This window comes from Stomoxys calcitrans, chromosome 1 (assembly GCF_963082655.1).
Source record: "Stomoxys calcitrans chromosome 1, idStoCalc2.1, whole genome shotgun sequence".
Lineage (NCBI taxonomy): Eukaryota > Metazoa > Arthropoda > Insecta > Diptera > Muscidae > Stomoxys > Stomoxys calcitrans.
The window spans coordinates 262985579-263008978 of NC_081552.1; the positions used below are offsets into that span (position 1 = coordinate 262985579).

General features: G+C 38.4%; 1 protein-coding gene and 1 non-coding gene across 2 annotated transcripts in view; one reads left to right on the forward strand and one right to left on the reverse strand.

Annotated features, from left to right (window-relative positions):
- Nucleotides 1-23400, reverse strand: part of LOC106089433 (cuticle protein 7) — a 64078-nt gene that overhangs the window by 37864 nt on the left and 2814 nt on the right. The gene's annotated exons all lie outside the window — the stretch shown is intronic.
- On the forward strand, nt 7436-7599 carry LOC131994494 (U1 spliceosomal RNA). Its single transcript, XR_009396784.1, has one exon. It is a non-coding gene; the product is annotated as a U1 spliceosomal RNA (small nuclear RNA).

Here is a 23400-nt window from a genome sequence, read left to right on the forward strand (position 1 = left end):
TTTATTTTTACGGAACTATATGAGAGCACACAAAATTTCGCTAAGATCGCAAAACCCATCTCCGAGATATGACATTACTGAAAATTTGGGTTAGGAGGACAGTTCGGCTCCCTTCGGTTATCAAAAAATTAAGTACCCTATTTTCACCACGAGTCCATAATGCACCATCTGCGAAAATTTCAAGAAAATCGGTTCAGCCGTTTCTGAGTCTATAAGGAACACACAAACATACAAACACAAATTGATTTTTATGTATATGATAAGAGACCACACAAAATTTCGCTAAAATAGTACCATCCATCTACGAGATCTGGCATTTCTGAAAATTAGGGTAAGGGGGACAGTTCGGCTCCCCTTCGAATATCAAAAAATGAAGTACCCCATTTTCACTACGAGTCCATAACGCACCATCTGCGAAAATTTCAAGCAAATCAGTTCAGCCGTTTTTATACCCACCACCGAAGGATGGGGGTATATTCATTTTGTCATTTCACTTCCAACACATCAAAATATCCATTTCCGACCCTATAAAGTATATATATTCTTGATCAGCGCAAAAATCTAAAACGATCTAGACATGTCCGTCCGTCTGTCTGTTGAAAAAACGCTGCAGTTTTTAAAAATAGAGATATTGAGCTTAAACTTTGCACAGATTCTTTTTTTGTCCATAAGCAGATTAAATCTGAAGATGGGCTATATCGGACTATATCTTGACATAGCCCCCATATAGACCGATCGGCCTATTTAGGGTCTTAGACCCATAAAAGCCACATTTATTATCCGATTTTGCTGAAATTTTGGACAGTGAGTTGTCCCTCGTTAATTTGCCCCAGATCGGTCCAGATTTGGATATAGCTGCCATATAGACCGATACTCCGATTTAGGGTCTTAGGCCCTTTAAAGCCACATTTATTATCCAATTTTGCTGAAATTTGGGACAGTGAGTTGTCTTGGGCCCTTCAACGTCCTTCGTCAATTTGGCCCAGATCGGTTCAGATTTGGATATAGCTGCCATATAGACCGATCTCTCTGTTTTAGGTTTTGGGGCCATAGGAGGCGCGTTAATTGTCCAATGTCGCTGAAATTTGAGAAAGTGAGTTAAGTTAGGCCCTTCAACGTCCTTCGTCAATTTGGCCCAGATCGGTCCAGATTATATAGCTGCCCATTATTAGACCGATCTCTCTGTTTTAGGTTTTGGGGCCATAGGAGGCGCGTTAATTGTCCAATGTCGCTGAAATTTGAGACAGTGAGTTAAGTTAGGCCCTTCGACATCCTTCGTCAGTTTGGCTCAGACCGGTCCAGATTTGGATATAGCTGCCATATTGACCGATCCTCCAATTTAGGGACTTAGGCCCATAAAAGCCACATTTATTATCCAATTTTGCTGAAATTTGGGACAGTAAGTTGTTTTAAGCCCTTCGAACTCCTTCGTTAATTTGGCTCAGATCGGTCCAGATTTGGCTATAGCTGCCATATAGACCGATCCTCCGATTTAGGGTTTTGGGCCCATAAAAGCCACATTTATTATTCGATTTTACTGAAATTTGGGACAGCGAGGTGTCTTAAGCCCTTCGACATTCTTCGTCAGTTTGGCCCTGATCGGTTCAGATTTGGTTATAGCTGCCATATATAGGCCGATCCTCCGATTTAGGGTCTTAGGCTCATAAAAGCCACACTTATTATCCGATTTTGCTGAAATTTAGGACAGTGAGGTGTCTTAAGCCCTTCGACATTCTTCGTCAGTTTGGCCCAGATCGGTCCAGATTTGGATATAGCTGCCATATGAGCCGATCCCTCGATTTAAGATTTTAGGCTCATAAAAGGCGCATTTATTGTTGGAACAATGAGTTAGTTAAGCCTCTTGACATACTTCTGCAATATCGCACAGATCGGTGCAGATTTGGGTATAGCTTTCATATAGACCGATATCTCGGTTTTAGCTTTTGGGGCCATAAAAGGGGCACTTATTTTTCGATATCGCTGAAATTTGGGACAGTGAGTTGTGTTAGGCTCTTCGACGTCCTTTTTCAATTTGGCCCAGATCGGTCCAGATTTGAATATAGCTGCCATATAGACCGATCTCTTGATTTAAGGTTTTGGGCCCATAAAAAGCGCATTTATAATCCGAATTTACTGAAATTGGACACAGTGGCTTATGTTAGGCTTTTCGACATCCGCGTCGTATATGGTTCAGATCGGTTTATTTTTAGATATAGGTACTGTACTTATTAGTAGTTGGTCCAAATCGTAACATATTTCGATATAACTGCTATGGGACATAAGGTATGCCGCTTTCACCGGATTTTAATGAAAAGTGGTTAACATATATACCCGAGGTGTTGGGTCTCCAAAGTTCGGCCCGGCCGAACTTAACGCCTTTTTACTTGTTTTTTGTAAACTTTAAGGGCCTTTTTCTTCAGCGATTGTAAGACTAACATGATACCTACATAGGAGTTGGTGTACTTAACAAACTTAGCTAAATTGATGAGCTCCATTCCTCTTGGCCTACATTCACAATCAAATTAAAAAAAGTAAATTGAAAGTATTTTGACTAATTTTTAGCGATTGCCAAATCTAGTACTTATTTCTATTTCGTTATGCTATTTTGATTTTGACAAATGAGCTAAATTTTTCAATGTCTAATTTTGTGTGTTGCCGAAACTGCAGGCGGCAGCCGGTAGTACACCTTTTGGCCCCAATGGACAGATGTACAAGCGTATGCAGCAAATGGCTTCCCTAAAATATATATTTGCCACCTACCTTTGTATTATTAGGGGGTTGGGGGCTTTTAATTAATGCTGCCTTAGCAGAGATTACACGCCAAGAAATATTGTCTGAAACACCTTTGGTGTGGAGTGGAATAAATGCCAAATAGCTTCGTAAGTAAATCGGTAAGCAGATATTTCGCAAACAAAAAAAAAACTTCTATTCTTCGACTCTTGCTTGCGGCGTGGTCATTATGGCCAACAAGCTCATACTTCAAAGAACAATGTTTCACTGCTTTTAAAATGCAATTAAAATGTTACAATCGGCATAATAAATTAATAACACTGCTCTTTACAATGGACATGTGTACGCGAAGCGAATTCCTAGATCCCCAGAAGCGGTTGCATTTCATTGCCTCGTTGGCCAACAAAAAGATTGAATTAAATTGGTTGGATGGTGATTTGGACGGACGGACGGAGGGACGGCCGGTCCGGTCGATCTGTTGTTTAGATGGATGGTTGTTTAGTCGATTTGGTTAATAAACAAATGTATCATTAAAATAGCATTCATGCTAGCATGTTTAAACTGTTGAAATTAGTTCGAATGCAAATTTGTGCAGAATGAAAAATTCCACAATTATTTAACGATTTTGCAGATTTTAATAAGGTTAATTGTTAAGGTTAATGGCAATCATTTAAAAATGTGACACTGTATCATGTATTGGTGTAGATTGCCTGTATTTTGTGCTGGTACTTGCGCTTTTTTTTAATGTTTAAATATCATGACATTTTGACGCTCCCTCTATAGGGGTCTGGGGAAATTTCCAAAAGTGGTGATTAGGGTTTTTTCTCATGATATTTGTATTGTTGAATGATAAAAAAAAACAGTTTTTAATTAATGGGCTACAAAGATCATTCATAAATGTGAAAAGAACAGGTAAGAGTATGTTCCATGGGAATGCCCTGGTTAACGTTCTTTAATAATATGCAATATGGGCATGCTTACAATAAAACAAGCAAAAAGGCCCTAAGTTCGGCCGGGCCGAACTTTGGGTACCCACCACCTCGGGCATATATGAAAAACCCCTTTCGGTACAATCCGGTGAAAATTGGTTATCTTAAGGAACAAAATTCGGCACGGACATTGAGTGGTCCAATATATTGGGTTGCCCAAAAAGTAATTGCGGATTTTTTAAAAGAAAGTAAATGCATTTTTAATAAAACTTAGAATGAACTTGAATCAAATATACTTTTCTTCTAAAGCAAGCTAAAAGTAACAGCTGATAACTGACAGAAGAAAGAATGCAATTACAGAGTCACAAGCTGTGAAAAAATTTGTCAACGACGACTATATGAAAAATCCGCAATTACTTTTTGGGCAAACAAATATATGTTACTTTTCAATTTTGTAGAACAAAATATTGATTTTTTTGGCAGATTCAATCAAGTATAAGCCGATCTGAAGCTGAATTTCTGAAGCTCAGAAAATCTCACTGTTTCAAATTTCAGCGAAATCGGGTGATAAATACAGCTTTTATGGACTTCAGTCCCCTTATCGCGAGATCGGTCTATATGGCAGCTATATCTAAATATAGTCCGATCTGAACCATATTTGGGTCAGATGTCGTGAGGCTTAAGATAACCCACTATTTTAATTTTCAGAGAAATTGGGTAATTAATAAAGTTTTTATGGGCATTAGACCCTTTAACGTGAGATCGGTCTATATGGCAGCTATATCTAAAAATAGTCCGATTTGAACCATTTTTAGGTCAGATGTCGGAAGGCTTAAAATAACTCACTATTTTAAATTTCAGAGAAATTGGGTAATTAATAAAGTTTGTATGGGCATTAGAACCTTTATCGGGAGATCGGTCTATATGGCAGCTATATCTAAATATAGTCCGATCTGAACCATATTTGGTTCAGATATCAAGAGGTTTAAGATAACCCACTATTTTAAATTTCAGCGAATCGGATAATAAATAAAGTTTTATAGGCATTAGACCCTTTATCGGGAGATCGGTCTATATGGTAGCTATATCTAAATATTTAGGTCAGATATCGGGAGTCATAAAATAACCCTCTGTTTTAAATTTCAGCGAAATCGGGTAATAAATAAAGCTTTTATAGGCTTCAGTCCCTTTATCGGGAGATCGGTCTATATGGCAGCTATATCTAAACATAGTCCGATCTGAACCATTTTTACGTCAGATGTCGAAAGGCTTCAAATAATTCACTGTTGTCAATTTCAGCGAAATCGGATAAAAAATAAAGCTTTTATGGGCATTAGACCCTTTATCGGGAGATTGGTCTATATGGCAGCTATATCTAAATATAGTCTGATCCAATCCATATTTAGGTCAGATGTCGGGAGGATTAAAATAACCCAATTTTGCAAATTTCAGCGAAATCGGGTAGTTAATAAAGTTTTTATGTTCTTCAGACCCTTTATCGGGAGATCGGTCTATATAGCAACTACATATAAATATAGTCCGATGTGAACCATGTTTGGGTCAGATAACGGGAGGCTTAAAATAACCCACTTTTGCAAATTAGAACGAAATCGGGTAATAAATAAAGTTTTTGTACAAAATTTCTGCCAAATCGAATGAGAATTCCGCCCTCTTGAGGCTCAAGAAGTCAAAATCCCAGATCGATTTATATATGGCAGCTATATCAGGTTCTATACCGATTTACGCCATACTTAGTACAGTTATTGGAAGTCATAACAAAACACCTCATGCAAAATTTCAGCCAAATCGGATGAGAATTGCGGGCTCTATTGGCTCACGAAGTCAAGACCCAAGATCGGTTTATATGGCAGCTATATCAAAACATGGACCGATTTAAGCCATACTTAGCGCAGTTGTTGGAAATGATACTATAACACTACGTGCAAAATTTCAATAAAATCGGATAAGAATTGAGCCCTCTAGAGGCTTAAGAAGTCAAGACCCAAGAGCGGTTTATATGGCAGCTATATCAAAACATGGACCGATTAAAACCATACTTAGCCTACTTATTGGAAGTGCTTAAATACTACGTCGAAAATTTCAATAAAATCGGATAAGAATTGCGCCCTCTAGAGGCTCAAGAAGTCAAGACCCACGATCGGTTTATATGGCAGCTATATCAAAACATGGACCCAAGATCGGTTTATGTGGCAGCTATGTCAAAAAATGGACCGATTAGGACCATACTTAGCGCAGTTATTGGAAGAGACACCAAAACACCACTTGAAAAATTTCAATAAAACACCTTTTGCAAAATTTATGCCAAATCGGATAAGAATTGCGTCCTCTAGAAGCTCAAAAAGTCAAAACCCAAGATTAGTTTATATGGCAGCTTTGTCAAAAAATGGACCGATTTGAACCATGCATAGCGCAGTTGTTGGAAGTAATACCAAAACAGTACGTGCGAAATTTCAGTCAAATCAGGTGAGTATTGCGCCCTCTAGAGGCTCAAGAAGTCAAGATCCAAGATGGATCAAGATGCAAGGACCGATATAAACCATACTTAGCGTGGTTGTTGGAAGTGCTACACAAACACTACGTGCACAATTTCAATCGGACGAGAATTGCGCCCTCTAGAGGCTCAATAAGTCAAGACCCCAGATCGGTTTATATTGCAGCTATATCAAAACATGGACCGATTAAAACCATACTTAGCGTAGTTGTTGGAAGTGGTAACAAAATACCTCATGAAACATTTCAGTTAAATCGGACAAGAATTGCGCCCTCTGGAGGCTTTAGGAGTCAAAACCCAAGATCGATTTATATGGCAGCTATATCAAAACATGGACCGATTTGGCCCATTTACAATTCCAACCGAGCTACACTAATGAAAAGTATTTGTGCAAAATTTTAAGCGGCTAGCTTTATTTCTTCTATAGTTAGCGTGCTTTCAACAGACAGACGGACTCGGCTAAATCGACTTAAAATGACACGACAATCAACAATATATATACTTTATGGGGTCTTAGACGCATATTTCGAGGTGTTACAAACAGAATGACGAAATTAGTATACCCCCATCCTATGGTGGAGGGTATAATAAAGCGTTTATGGGCATTAGACTCTTTATCGGCAGATCGGTCTATATAGCAGCTATATCCAAATATGGTCCGATTTGGCCCGGTCTAGAACTTAGCCAGCGTACATCAAAAAGACGTATCTGTGCCAAATTTCAGCTCAATATCTCAATTTTTAAGGGCACTTGAGTGATTACAACAGACGGACAGACAAACCCAAGGACATCGTTAAGTCATCTTAGAAAGTTAGGACGATCCGAAATATGTATACTTTGTAGGGTCGGAAATTGATATTTCGATGTGTTGCAAACGGAATGACTAAATGAATATACCCCCTATCCTACGATGATGGGTATAATAAATCAGCATTTACACACATTTTCAGTTTCTTTCAATTGACACCAATGTCATCACTAATCACTCCTATGCCCATTGTATAAAAAAAGGGATGGAAAACATTTCCTTCAAAAGGAAGGCTGAAGTAATTCACTCTGAGTAATAAAATTGTCTTCATCCCTCTTCTACCTGGTCAAACAATTCACACAAACGAAAACCAAATTTCGCTGACATATTTTCATACTGCTGTAAGGGTATCCGCTGTAAGCGATTTTTCCTTATCACTCTGTATTAAACGAAAAAAACTCTCATTCACTTCGCCTCTAGTTTTGAATAAAATGTAAGCGTTGAGCGGTGTGAAGCATACTTACCTGGCGTAGGGGTTACCGTGATCATGAAGGCGGTTCCCCCGGAGTGAGGCTTGATCATTGCACTTTGATTGAGTTGACCTCCGCGATTATTCCTAATGTGAATAACTCGTGCGTGCAATTTTTGATAGCCGGGAATGGCGTACGCGCCGTCCCGAACCATAAAATACATTAAGAGCCGATTTCATTCGTTATTCTGTTATCGTAGCAATGTTGTTCTTGCTAACGAAATATGTTTTTCTAAATATATGCTGATTGCTTATCCTAACGGTACATCTTAACCGACATAAAGGTGCCGGTTAGTTTCTAGGAGCCGTAAAAGAATTATGGACCATTCCATGGAAAAATGGAATGGACCAAATTCGTCACGGACATTGATTGGTCTAATAATAAGTACAAGTCATTGTTCAATTTTGTCGAACAAAATATTGGTCTTTTTGGTAGCCATATCCATATATAGACCGATCTGAACCATACACGACACGGATATGTCAAATTTCACCGAAATCGGATTACAGATGTGCTTTTCATGGGGCCAAAACCCTAAATCAATAGATCGGTCTATATGGCAGCTATATCCAAATCTGGGCAAAATTCCAGAAAGTTCTCGAAAAGCCTAACGCAGCTCACTGTCCCAAATTTCGGTGAAATCGAACAATAAATGCGCCTTTTATGGGCCCAAGACCTTAAATCGAGAGATCGGTCTATATGGCAGCTATATGCAAATCTGGACCGATCTGGGCCAAATTGAAAAAGTATGTCGAGGAGTTTAACATAACTCTCAATACCAAATTTCGGCGATATCGGACAATAAATGTGCCTTTTAGGGGCCTAAGACCCTAAATTGGCGGATCGGTCTATATGGCAGCTATATCCAAATCTGAACCGATCAAGGCCAAATTGGGGAAATATATCGAAGGGCCTAAGAAAACTGACTGCGCCAAATTTTAGCAAAATCGGATAATAGATGTGGCTTTTCTGGGCCTAAGACCTTAAATGGGAGGATCGGTCTATATGACAGCTATATCAAAATCTGGACTGATATGGGCAAAATTGACGAAGGATGTTGAGGGGCTAACACAACTCACTGTCCCAAATTTCAGCAAAATCAGATAGTAAATGTGTCTTTTATGGGCCCAAGACCCTAAATCGGAGGATCGGTCTATATGGCAGATATAACCAAATCTGGACCGATCTGGGCCAAATTGAGGCAGAATGTTAAAGTGCATAACGCAACTCACTGTTATAAATTTCAGCAAAATCGGATAATAATTATGGCTTTTATGGGCCTAAGACCCAAAGTGGGCGGATCGGTCTATATGACAGCTATATCCAAATCTGAACTGATCTGGCCCAAATTGTAGCAGAACGTTGAAGTACATAACACAACTCACTGTTCTAAATTTCAGCAAAATCGGATAATAACTATGGCTTTTTGGGCCTAAGACCCTAAGTCGGCAGATCGGTCTATATGGCAGCTATTTCCAAATCTGAACCGATTTGAGCCAAATTGTAGAAGAATGTTGAGGGGCCTAACACAAGTCACTGTCTATACCCTCCATGGTGGAGGGTATATAAGATTCGGTTATTCCCTTACTAATGCTTCCCTTACCTGTCATGTCAAAGCTTCTCTACCGAGTGGTGACGCTATTAGACACGCCGTTCGAACTCGTTCAGCCGTTCGTTGAGCTTAAAACTGTAATCGGACTGCACTCATTGATATGAGAGAAGTATCCTCTGTTCCTTAATGGAATGTTCATGGGAAATTTATTAAACACAAACATTCAGGGACATTTTTCGAGAAAATATTTCAAAGAAATTTTTAAAGACAAAGTTTTATTGATATTTTTCTAAAGATAAAATTTCAATCTTATCCTGAGTGGGAGTCGAGATAATTATCTCGACTCCGACTGTGGGCAAAATTGCTCGACTCCGATTTCGGCCAAAATTACTCGACTTCGACTCCGTAGCCCTTATCGCAAATCGTTATATCTGTGGTGGTGGGTATAAAAACTAATATCGTCTCATTATGGAACGAAGGTCCAGTTTGACATCATTAGCATCGGCGAGGTTGTTTCACAAACCAGAGCTCATGAAGCCCAACTATGGCTTTATACCTTTGGTTTTAAAGACTGAAGCATGATTCCATCAGGCAAAAAGAGGGGGGGAGGACAGATATGCGGACATTGTTAAAAAATCTAGAAATTTTAATCCTATGAAGAATTTATGTACTTTGTAGGGACGGAATTGATATTTTGATGAGTTTGCAAACCGAATGACAAACTGAATATATGTCCTCATCCTTGAGCGGTGGGTATAAATGCGTGAATCCATTATGAACATACATATGTTCATAATGCAATGATTTATCAATAAATTGCAATTGGAAGGCACACATTTTAATTTAAGCTAATTTTTGTGGCCACACACATTTTCCATTCGTCCCAGTTATGTTAGCTTTTGCAATAGTGGTCACAATCCAGTGCCCGATATTACTGGCTTGATATTTTTTTTTTTTAATTGCAACATATGACACAAATTTCTACATTCATTCAAAATTTCGTGTTTAATTTCTTTGCTCCAATTTATGCTGATTGAAAACATTGCCAAATCGCAAACAGATTTCGGGTCTTTTACCATCATAATGTGCCAACAAAAAAAAATTGGTTGGTTGATTTAAGTCATGGGAGCTGTGGCAAAAGCAGCCTAGATCAACTGTGCACTCATTAGGACAAGTTGGTGGTTTTCCATCGCATGTGGAATGAGAAATGAGGTGTTAGTTTCTCAACTGGTGGAAAATATGTGGCAGATAATGTTGTGAAAAGTCTGCTTAACGTGTATCAAAAAATACAATTGGGAAAGAGAACAAGGCTTATTTGGTAATATGTTTTGCCAGCTTTAAAACAATTAATGAAAGATCGAAGGTGATACATTTGGCTTAAAAACAGGATGGATTGCGTTAGTCAAGTTCCTTACTCTATTTTTAAGTAAAAAAACAGGTAAAAAGGCGTTAAGTTCGGCCGGGCCGAACTTTGGATACCCACTACCTCGGGTATATATGTAAACAACCTTTCATCAAAATCCCGTGAAAATTGCATACCTTACGTCCCATTGCAGTTTTATCGAAATATGTTCCGATTTGGACCAAATACTAATAAATACAAGTCACTGTTCAATTGTGTATAGCAAAATATTGGTCTTTTTAGTACCTAAAGGGTGATTTTTTTGAGGTTAGGATTTTCATGCATTAGTATTTGACAGATCACGTGGGATTTCAGACATGGTGTCAAAGAGAAAGATGCTCAGTATGCTTTGACATTTCATCATGAATAGACTTACTAACGAGCAACGCTTGCAAATCATTGAATTTTATTACCAAAATCAGTGTTCGGTTCGAAATGTGTTCATTCACCGTAACGTTGCGTCCAACAGCATCTTTGAAAAAATACGGTCCAATGATTCCACCAGCGTACAAACCACACCAAACAGTGCATTTTTCGGGATGCAGGGGCAGTTCTTGAACGGCTTCTGGTTGCTCTTCACTCCAAATGCGGCAATTTTGCTTATTAACGTAGCCATTCAACCAGAAATGAGCCTCATCGCTGAACAAAATTTGTCAAAATTTGAACACATTTCGAACCGAACACTGATTTTGGTAATAAAATTCAATGATTTGCAAGCGTTGCTCGTTAGTAAGTCTATTCATGATGAAATGTCAAAGCATACTGAGCATCTTTACTTTGACACCATGTCTGAAATCCCACGTGATCTGTCAAATACTAATGCATGAAAATCCTAACCTCAAAAAAATCACCCTTTATATCGAAAAATAAACCGATCTCAGCCATATACGACACGGATGTCGAAAAGCCTAACATAAGTCACTGTGCCAAATTTCAGTGACATCGGATTATAAATGCGCCTTTTACGGGGCCAAGACGTTAAATCGAGAGATCGGTCTATATGACAGCTATATTCAAATCTGGATCGATCTGTTCCAAATTGAAGAAGCATGTCGAGTGGCCTAACAGAACTTACTGTCTCAAATTTCGGCAAAAACGGATAATAAATGTGGCTTTTATGGGCCCAAAACTTTAAATTAAGAGATCGGTCTATATGGCAGCTATATCCACATCCGCACCGACCAGGTCAAATTGCCGAAGAATGTCGAAGGGCCTAACACAATTCACTGCCCCAAATTTCAACAAAATCGGATAATGAATTTGACTTTTATGGGCCTGAGACCCTATACCGGAGGATCGGTCTATATGGCAGCTATATCCAAATTTGAACCGATCTGAGCCAAATTGACGAACATTGTCGAACATCGTAACACAACTCACTGCCCCAAATTTCAGCAAAATCGGATAATAAATGCGTTTTTTATAGGCTCAAATCCTTAAATCGAGAGATCGGTCTATATGGCAGCTATATCCAAATCTAAACCGATCATGGTCAAATTGAAGAAAGATCTCGAAGGGCCTAAGGCAACTCACTGTCCCAAATCTCAGCAAAATCGGATAATAAATGCGCTTTTTATAGGCTCAAATCCTTAAATCGAGAGATCGGTCTATATGGCAGCTATATCCAAATCTGAACCGATCTGGACCAAATTGAAGAAAGATATCGAAGGGCTTAACACAACTCACTGTCTAAAATTTTGGCAAAATCAGACAATAAATGCACTTTTTATGGGCGCAAGACCTTAAATCGAGAGATCGGTCTATATGGCAGCTATATCCAAATCTAAACCGATCTGGGCCAAATTGAAGCAGAATGTTAAAGTACATAACACACCTCACTGTTCTAAATTTCATCAAAATCGGATAATAATTATGGCTTTTTTGGGCCAAAGACCCTAAGTCGGCAGAAGACCCTATGACAGCTATATCCAAATCTGAACCGATCAGTGTCAAATTGAAGAAAGATGTCGAAGGGCTTAGGACAACTCACTGTCCCAAATTTCAGCAAAATCGGATAGTAAATGTGGCTTTTATGGGCCTAAGACCTTAAATCTCTGAATCGGTCTATATGGCAGCTATAGCCAAATCTGGACCGACCTGGGTCAAATTGACGAGGGGTGTTGAAGGGCCTAACATAACACACTGTCTCAAATTTCAGCAAGATCGGATAATAAATGTGGCTTTTATGGGCCCAAAACCTTAAATCGAGAGATCGGATAAGGCAGCTATATCCTAATCTAGACCTATCTGGTCCAAATTGACAAAGGATATCGAAGGGCCTTACGCAACTCACTGTGCCAAATTTCAGCAAAATCGGATAATAAATGTGGCTTTTATGGGTGCCATATAAACCGATCATGGGTTTTGACTTCTATATCAGGTTATGAACCGATTTGAGCCATATTTAGTAAAGTTGTTGGAAGCAATATCAAAACACTACGTGCAAAATTTCATACAAATTGGACGAGATTTGCGCCCTCTAGAGGCTCAAGAAGTCAAGCCTCCAGATCGGTTTATATGACAGCTATATTAGGTTATACAGCGATTTGAACCATACTTGGCGCAGTTGTTGGAAGTCATAACAAACCACCTCATGCAAAATTTCAGTCAAATTGGATAAGAATTGCGCCCTCTAGTTGCTCAAGAAGTCAAGACCCAAGATCGTTTTATATGGCAGCCATATCAGGTTATGAACCGATTTGCGTCATACTTAGCGCAGTTATTGGAAGTAATAGCAAAACACCTCATGCAAAATTTCAGGCAAATCAGATAAGAATTGCGCGCTCTATAGACGCAGAAAGTCAACATCCAAGATCGGTCTATATGGCAGCTATATCAAAACATGGACCGATTTAAACCATACTTAGCGCTTTTGGTGGAAGTGATACCGAAACACTACGTGCAAAATTTCAGGCAAATCAGATGATAATTACGCCCTCTAGTGGCTCAAGAAGTCAAGACCCAAGATCGGTTTATATGGCAGCTATATCAAAACATGGACCGATTTGGCCCATTAACAATCTCAAGCCTACCTACTCTAATGAAAAGTATTTGTGCAAAATTTCAAGCGGCTAGCTTTACTCCTTCGAAAGTTGGCGTGCTTTCGACAGACAGACGAACGGACAGACGGACGGACAGACGGAAATGGCTAGATCGACTTAAAATGACATGACGATCAAGAATTTGTATACTTTATGGGGTCTTAGACGCATATTTCGAGTTGTTACAAACAGAATGACGAAATTAGTATACCCCCATCCTATGGTGGAGGGTATAACAACACAAAAACAGTACTCTTTGGTGTATCTGTTACGATAAGTTCCATTAATGCCTTAATTGTCTGAAGTATCTTCATTTAATGATTTAATGTTGCCGTTTATGCATGACCGTTTTCAGTTTAGCCAAATTGGTCTTATTTGTCTTCTTCTGTTTATAGGTAAATTAGTTTTTTAATCCAATTTTTTTTGCAAACTCATTTGCACTCAATGATTTTTACAGCAAATGAGTTTCTTTTTATTTATACACTATTTGTAATGTATCAGTAGGCAATTAATAAATGCATTATTCATATAAACAAAGCAAAAATAAATATGAACGAGTTACTGCTTTGAACAATGAGTGCACCTCGGGGGGTCATAATAGTCGAATAATATTGCCATGATTATCTATTTGATAAAAATATTTTTATGTATAAACTAGAGAAATTTTTATTTGAAATTTGAAAAAAAATATACTTTTATACCCATCACCCAAGGATGGGGAATTTCATTATACCCTTCACCACTACTGTGGTACAGAGTATTAAAATTTTGTGAATTTGTTTGTAACATTCAAAAGAAGAGAGATAGACCCATTGATAAGTGTACCGATCGACTCAGAATCACTTTCTAATTCGATTTAGCTACGTCCGTCTGTCTGTCCGTCCGTCTGTCCATGTTAATTTGTGTACAAACTACAGGTAGCAGTTTTCATCCGATAGTCTTAAAATTTGTTATAAGCATATTTTTTGGCCTAGAGACGAAGCCTATAGAAATTGGAAAAAATCAATTCAGATTTACATATACCTCCCATATATATGTTCGTCCGATTTGCAGTAATAATGCAATAAAGTGCTCATTTGCTAACCGATTCTCTCGAAATTTAGCACAGAGGATATCTCTATGACTTTCGACACTACTGACGAATTTCATAGAAATCGGTCAAGATTTAGATATAGCTGCCATATATGTAGATCGCCCGATTTTCACTCCTAGAGCCACTGCAAGCGCCTTTATTGACCGATCTTGCCAAAATTTTATACAACATTTTCCTTGACGACTACCACAATATCTGAATTTGCTCGAAATCGGTTTAGATTTAGATATAACTCCCATACATATGTCCTTTTTGTCAACCGTAGTTATTACATATTGAACAAATTTGCTCCAAATTTGATTAGGATTGTTTAATAACCCATCTAAAAACATGCGCCAAAGTCCATCAAAATTGTTTTAGATTTGGATATAGCTCCCACATTGTACATATAGGGTAGGTGTAGGGTATTATACAGTCGGCACTGCCCGACTTTTGTCCTTCCTTGCTGGTTTTGCCATGCCGTTTGTCATGGGTGGTTGATAGTTAAATCATTAAATCGGCGGTTTAACGACTCGGGTATATAAAGGGTGATTTTTTTGAGGTTAGGATTTTCATGCATTGGTATTTGACAGATCACGTGGGATTTCAGACATGGTGTCAAAGAGAAAGATGCTCAGTATGCTTTGACATTTCATCATGAATAGACTAACTAACGAGCAACGCTTGCAAATCATTGAATTTTATTACCAAAATCAGTGTTCGGTTCGAAATGTGTTCAAATTTTGACAAATTTTGTTCAACGATGAGGCTCATTTCTGGTTGAATGGCTACGTAAATAAGCAAAATTGCCGCATTTGGAGTGAAGAGCAACCAGAAGCCGTTCAAGAACTGCCCATGCATCCCGAAAAATGCACTGTTTGGTGTGGTTTGTACGCTGGTGGAATCATTGGACCGTATTTTTTCAAAGATGCTGTTGGACGCAACGTTACGGTGAATGAACACATTTCGAACCGAACACTGATTTTGGTAATAAAATTCAATGATTTGCAAGCGTTGCTCGTTAGTAAGTCTATTCATGATGAAATGTCAAAGCATACTGAGCATCTTTCTCTTTGACACCATGTCTGAAATCCCACGTGATCTGTCAAATACTAATGCATGAAAATCCTAACCTCAAAAAAATCACCCTTTATGAAAACCACCTTTCGTCATAATCCGGTAAAAAATGCATAGAACAAAATAATGCTCTGAACCATAAAAGACAAGGATGTCGAAAAGCCTAACATAAGTCACTGTGTCAAATTTCCAAGACTTTAAATCAAGAAATCGGTCTCTATGGCAGCTATATCCAAATCTTAACCGTTCTGGGCCAAATTGAAGAGGGATGTCGAAGGGCCTAACACAACTATTATTCCAAATTTGGGTGAAATCGGATAATGAATTAGCCTTTTATGGGTCCACGACTTTAAACCGAGAGATCGGTCTATATGGCAGATATGCTCAAATCTGGACCGATCTGGGCCAAATTGAAGAAAGATGTCGAAGGGCCTAACACAACTTTCGGCGACATCGGACAATAAATGCGCTTTTTATGGGACCAAAAATTTAAATCGAGAGATCGGTCTATATGATGGCTATATCCAAATCTAGACCGATCTGGGCCAAATTGATGAGGGATGTCGAAGCGCCTAACACAATTCACTGTCCCGAATTTTGGCAAAATCGGATAATAAATGGGCCTAAGACCCCAAATCGGCGGATCGGATCGGGATATAGCCCATCTTCAAACTTAACCTGCTTATTTACAAAAAAAAGAATTTGTGCAAAGTTTCAGCTCAATATCTCTGTGTTTAAAGATTGTAGCGTGATTTTAAAAGACAGACGGACGGACATGTGTAGATCGTCTTAGATTTTTACGCTGATCAAGAATATATATATTGGGTTGCCAAAATTTTTCATATAGTCGGCGTTGAGAAATTTTTTCACAGCTTGTTACTCTGTAATTGCATTCTTTCTTCTGTCAGTTATCAGCTGTTACTTTTAGCTTGCTTTAGAAAAAAAGTGTAAAAAAAATATATTTGATTAAAGTTCATTCTAAGTTTTATTAAAAATGCATTTACATTCTTTTAAAAAATCCGCAATTACTTTTTGGGCAACCGAATATTTTTTTTTGATAAATAAAGAGCCTAACTGAAATATCATGCTACGAAGATAGTATTTATATGTATATCGCTTGGCTAACAGTTAAAGAATTCGAAAGCCTTTATCTGAATCCCATATGATCTTTACTGATTTATGAAATCGCTCAACGGGTTAAGGGTCAAATGCGTTTGAATGTTAGATGTACTCCATTCTTAAGGGACTTTATTTGAGCCCAAATTGTAGGAGTAAGAAGACTCCCAGGGTGGCGGTTGGCGGGTATAGGGGGTGATGTGGATCCCCAGAAACATGGTCCCGAAAGTGGGTATGAATTTCATGATGTACTCCTAAACACCTTGCATTTGAGTCCCATATTGCCTTGTCCCGTAAATATGTTTGTCTTATTTATGGGTGTTTTAGGGGGAGCTGGTACCCAGACACTTGGCCCTGAAAAAAATATCCCAAATACCATTTTTTTTTAACCCCATATTGCCATTGGTTAGAGGGAAGTTTATGGGATGATTCATACTCCAATCACTTGGCCCCAAAATTGGTTATCATATTTGTTTTCTAATCTCAAATACCTTTCATTTGATCGGCTAATTTGTACTCTTGGGGAAGGGGCGGTGCCCCAAATACATGGTCCCCAATTTGAATATCAGATTCGTATTCTACTCTCAAATACCTTTACTTGAGCCCCATATTACGATGGTCAATAAATAATTGCTGTTTGTCGGGTGTTTTTGGGAAACGGTAGACCCTAAGAATATTTGTCACGAAAATGGGTATAAATTTCGTGCTATACTCCTCAATATTTCTGATTTGAGCGCTACATTGATCTGGTCAGTAAATATGTCCGATTTAGGTGTGTCGAAGATAATCTAGACACATCTATCCATCCGTCAGTCTGCGCGTCTGTCCGTCTGTATCTTGAAATCACTCTACAGTCTTTGAAAATTAAGAAAAGGATATGAAACTCTGCACAGATTCCGTCCATGGGCAGGTTAAGTTCGAAGTTGGTATATATCGTACTATATCTTGAAATGAAATGTTCGCCAAACTCGCCTCTCAATAAGCGCGCTGTGTGGTATGTAGCACCGTCTTGTTGAAACCACAGGCTCAAGCTCTGGCATTTTGGGCAAAAAAAAATTCGGATATCATTTCACGGTGGGGTTGTCCCTTAAATATTTAGCCCTGAAAATAAATCAGAATCGTGCTCTACTCTTAATATCTTTTTTTAACCCATATTGCTATTGGACTCAAAGTTGGATATTAAATTTGTTTTCTAATCTCAAATACCTTTCATTTAAACCCCTTATTGCAAAAGTCAGCAAATATGTCTGCTATGTGGAGAGCTCCACTCTCTTTAAGACCCAAATTGCCATGGTGAGCAAATACGTCCTATTTGGGAGTTGTTATTGGGGTGGGACATCCTCTAGAGAGTTGGTCCCGAATTTTGATATCAGATTCGTGGTCTACTCCAAAATACCTTTCATTTGCGCCCCATATTTGCATAGTCGACAAACATGTTCGGTTTGGTTGAGTGTTTTTGGTGTTGGGGAGGTCCTCCAAAAACTTGGTCCCAAATTTGGGTATCAGATTCGTATTCTACTCTTAAATACCATTCATATTGTCGTGATTGGTTTGTATTTGGTAGCTTTTGGGGTGGGACGTCCCTCATAATCACCCCATCCGAAATTTGGATACCAAATTTTTGTTTTTAGGTTACTATAAGAGAGCACACAAAATTTCGTTTAAATCGCACCACCCATCTCCGAGATTTGGAGTTTCTGAAAATGAGGGTAAGGGGGACGGTCCGTAGAATAGAATCTTAGATTGTAAATCAAGCACTATTTAATACGGATTACTCTAATGTCAATGTACTGGAAATGAATTTATTCTGTGCCGACATCATCAAGATTATCATGTCAGTTGGTCAGGAATCTATTTTTTTTTTCGTTTTCCAATGTCTCAGGAGACATTTTGCTATGAACAATTGTAGCAACTGGAATTTATTGCTTTGGTGATTAGCATTGCTCCCATATGCCTTCGTTAGAATAAGAAAATAAAACTAGTTCCGAAGAATTTATTCCTCGATAAATCATGCATCGCTATTGTTTGAAATTCAATTTAACTCAACGGCATATAGAAGAGTCCAATGAAATCAATAATTTTTTTTCTAAAATATTTATAGTTTTTTTATATAATGTTTTAACAGAAATTAAACAAAGCAGTAGTTATTCAAGTTTATTACAAGGTTGAAGTTTTACTATGGTCGATAATTAAAAGTGAATTTTATAAACAAACAAGCAGTACACTTTACAATATTTTCGTAGTAAATAGATGAGTTCAAATAAGGAAAATAAAAAACAAACCCATCAAGTAAAAAGGCATTAAGTTTGGCCGGGCCGAACTGTGGTAGCCCACCCCGCTTTCGCCACAATCTGGTGAAAATTGGATAGCTTATGCACCCAAATTCGGCACGGACATTGAGTGGTCTAATATAAGTCAGTGTTGAATTTTGTATTTCAAATTTCAACAAAATCGGGTAATAAATAAGGCTTATATGAGCTTTAGACTCTTAACCGGCATATCGGTCTATATGACAGCTATATCTAAATACAGCCCGATCTTTAACACATTTGGGTCGGATGTCGGGAGACCTAAAACTACCCACTGTTTCAAATTTCAACGAAAAGGGGTAATAAATAGAGCTTTTATGGGCTTCAGACCCCTTATTGGGAGATCGGTCTATATGGCAGCTATATCAAAATATGGTCTGATCTGAACCATATGTGGGTGAGATGTTGGTAGGCTTAAAATAACTTACTGTTGCAAATTTCAGCGAAATCGGATAAAAAAAAGCTTTTATGGGCTTCAGACCCCTTATCGTGAGATCGATCTATATGGCAGCTATATCTGAATATACTTCGATGTAAACCATATTTAGGTCAGTTGTTGGGAAGCCTTAAACTACTCACTTTTTCAAATTTCAGCAAAATCAAATGAAAAACAAGTAAAAAGGTGTTAAGTTCGGCCGGGCCGAACTTTGGATACCCACCACCTCGGGAATATACGTAAACCGCCTTTTATCAAAATCCGGTGAAAATTGTATACCTGAATTTCGGCGACATCGGATAATAAATGCACCTTTAATGGGCCCAAAACCTTAAAAAGAGAGATCGGTCTATATGACAGCTATATCCAAATCTTAACCGATCTGTGCCATATTGCAGAATTAACTTAATTCACTGTTCCAAATTTCGGCGACATAGGACAATAAATGAGCATTTTATGGACCCAAAACCTGAAATCGAGAGATCGGCCTATATGGCAGCTATATCCAAAATTGGTCCGATCTGCACCAAATTGATGAGGGATATCAAAGGGCCTAACACAATTTACTGTCCCAAATTTCAGCAAAATCGGATAATAAATGTGGCTTTTATGGGCCTAAGACCCTAAATCGGAGGATCGGTCTATATGGCAGCTATATCCAAATCTGAACCGATCAGAGCCAAATTGACGAAGGGTGTCGAGGGGCCTAACACAACTCACTGTCCCAAATTTCAGCAAAATCGGATAATAAATGTGGCTTTTATGGGCCTAAGACCCTAAATCGGAGGATCGGTCTATATGGCAGCTATATCCAAATCTGGACCGATCTAAGCCAAATTGACGAAGGATATTAAGGGGTCTAAGACAACTCACTGTCCCAAATTTCATCAAAATCGGATAATAAATGTGGCTTTAATGGGCCTAAGACCCTTAGTCGGAGGATCGGTTTATATGGCAGCTATATCCAAATCTGAACCGATCTGAACAAAATTGACGAAGGATGTCGAGGGGCCTAACACAACTCACTGTTCCGAATTTCATCAAAATCGGATAATAAATGTGGCTTTTATTGGCCTAAGACCCTAAATCGGAGGATCGGTCTATATGGGGGCTATATGAAGATATAGTCCGATATTGCCCATCTTCGAACTTAACCTGCTTATGGACGAAAAAAGAACCTGTGCAAAATTTCAGCTCAATATCTCTATTTTTAAAGACTGTAGCGTGATTTCAACAGACAGACGGACAGACGGACAGACGGACGGACATGTCTAGATCGTCTTAGATTTTTACGCTGATCAAGAATATATATACTTTATAGGGTCGGAAATGGATATTTCGATGTGTTGCAAACGGAATGACAAAATGAATATACCCCCATCCTTCGGTGGTGGGTATAATAAAGTTTTTATGGGCATTAGACCCTTTATCGGGAGATCGGTCTATATGGCAGCTACATCTAAATATGGACCGATCTAATCCATATTTGAGTCACATGGCGGCAAGCTTAAAATAACTCACTGTTGCCAATTTCAGCGAAATCGGATAAAAAATAAAGCTTTTAAGGCCTTCAGACCCCTTATCGGGAGATCGGTCTATATGGCAGCTATATCTAAATATAGTCCGATCTGAAACATATGTGGGTGAGATGTTGGGAGGCTTAAAATAACCAAATGTTTTAAATTTCAGCGAAATCGGGTAATAAATAAAGCTTTATGGGCTTCAGACCCCTTTTTGGGATATCAGTCTATATGGCAGCTATATCTAAATATAGTCCGATCTGTATCATATTTAGGTTGGATATTGAGAGGCTTAAAAGTGCTCACAGCGTCAAATTTCAGTAAAATCGGATAAAAAATAAAGTTTTTATGACCTTCAGACCCTTTATCGGGAGATCGGTCTATATGGCAGCAATATCTAAATATAGTCCGATGTGAACCATATTTAGGTCAGATGTTAGGAAGCTTTAATCTATTCACAATTTCAGCAAAATCGGATGAAAAATTAAGTTTTTGTGGGCATTAGACCCTATATCAGGAGATCGGTCTATATGGCAGCTATATCTAAATATGAACCGATCTAATCCATATTTAGGTCAGATGTCGGTAGGCTTAAAATTACTCACTATTGCAAATTACAGCGAAATCGGGTAATAAATAAGGCTTTTATGGGTTTCAGACCCTTTATCGGGAGATCGGTCTATATGGCAGCTATATCTAAATATGAACCGATCTAATCCATATTTAGGTCAGATGTCGGTAGGCTTAAAATAACTCACTGTTTCAATTTTCAGCGAAAGTGGACAAAAAACAAAGCTTTTATGGCCTTCAGACCCTTTATCGGGAGATCGGTCAATATGGTAGCTATATCTAAATATAGTCAGATGTGGACCATATTTAAGTCAGTGTTCGGAAAGCTTTAAACTACTCACTGTTTTAAATTTCGGCGACATCGGACAATAAATGTGGCTTTTATGGGCTTAAGACCCTAAAGCGGAGTATCGGTCTATATGGCAGCTATATCCAAATCTGGACCGATATGAGCCAAATTAAAGAAGGATATCGAAGGGCCTAACACAACTCACTTTCTCAAATTTCAGCAAAATCGGATAATAAATGTGGCTTTTATGGGCCTTAGACCCTAAAACGGCGGATCTGTCTATATGGCAGCTATATCCAAATCTGGACCGTTCTGGGCCAAATTGATGAAGGATATTGAAGGGCCCATCACAACTCACTGTCCCAAATTGAAGCAAAATCGGATAATAAATGTGGCTTTTATTGGCCTAAGACCCTAAATCGGCTGATCGGTCTATATGGCAGCTATATCCAAATCTGGACCGATCTGGGCCAAATTGAAGAAGGGTATAGAAGGGTATAACACAACGCACTGATTTAAATTTCAGCAAAATCGGATAATAATTGTGGCTTTTATTGGCCTAAGACCCTAAATCGGAGGATCGGTCTCTATGGCAGCTATATCCAAAACTAGACCGATCTGGACCAAATTGAAGAAGGATATCTATGGGCCTAAAACAACTCACTATCCCAAATTTCAGCAAAATCGGATAATAATTGTGGCTTTTATTGGCCTAAGACCCTAAATCGGAGGATCGGTCTATATGGCAGCTATATCCAAATCTGGACCGATCTGGGCCAAATTGATGAAAGGTATAGAAGGACTTAACACAACTCACTGTCCCGAATTTCAGCAAAATCGGATAATAAATGTGGCTTTCATTGGCCTAAGACCCTAAATCGGCGTATCGGTCTATATGTGGGCTATATGAAGATGTAGTCCGATATAGCCCATCTTCGAACTTAACCTGCTTATGGACAAAAAAAGAATCTGTGCATAGTTTCAGCTCAATATCTCTATTTTTGAAGACTGAAGCGTGATTTCAAAAAAAAGACGGACGGACATGTCTAGATGGTCTTAGATTTTTACGCTGATCAAGAATGTATTTTATATGGTCGGAAATGGATATTTCAATGTGTTGCAAACGGAAGGACAAAATGAATATACCCCCATCCTTCGGTGGTGGTCATAAAAAAGCAATGATGGAGTTATAATACCTGCGAATTCCGATTTTTGTTTAATTCACTTTCGAAAATGGATTCTAAATTTTTTCTACATGTAGCCATTGAACAAAAGAAGTATGTGTTGCTTGCGCCTTTTAGGCGCACATACTCGTAGTTGTTCTTTGCTCGAATCCCTCCAGGTGATAAAAATCAATCATTAACTGATAACATACCTGTAAAGTCGATTGATTTGATCTCTCATGTCTACTGTCATGGCTGCCAGATTAAAAATGTATTCGGTGTTGATACGATCTTGTAACCTCTTGTAATTACTTTCAGTTCAAGTTTATAATTTTCTAATTAATTTCATGGTAGCACAAGTCACCATCATGGCAAGCATGGCGAGAAGGCAATCGAGAAGAATT